The following is a 251-nucleotide window of genomic DNA, read 5'->3' as shown; positions in this document are numbered from 1 at the left end:
CAGTGGAGGGGCGCAAGCGGCCACCAGTAGAGATGTGCAAGGGAGGGGGCATTGAGCCCAGGAGGCGGGTCCACCTCCAGCTGGGCCAAGACCCCCTGGGTGAATCTTAGGACCTGTGGGCCACCGGAGGACCCATAGGAGGAGGCGGGGTTCTTTGGTCACATTGGTCCTAAAGGGGAGCCCAAAAAGACAGGAGGAGGCGGGAGGAGGCCAGGGGGATGGAGGAGAGAGCGGCTAGCTATCAGGGCTGG

This window comes from Marmota marmota, unplaced genomic scaffold (assembly GCF_001458135.2).
Source record: "Marmota marmota marmota unplaced genomic scaffold, marMar, whole genome shotgun sequence".
Taxonomy (NCBI): domain Eukaryota; kingdom Metazoa; phylum Chordata; class Mammalia; order Rodentia; family Sciuridae; genus Marmota; species Marmota marmota.
This window is presented reverse-complemented; position numbering follows the sequence as displayed.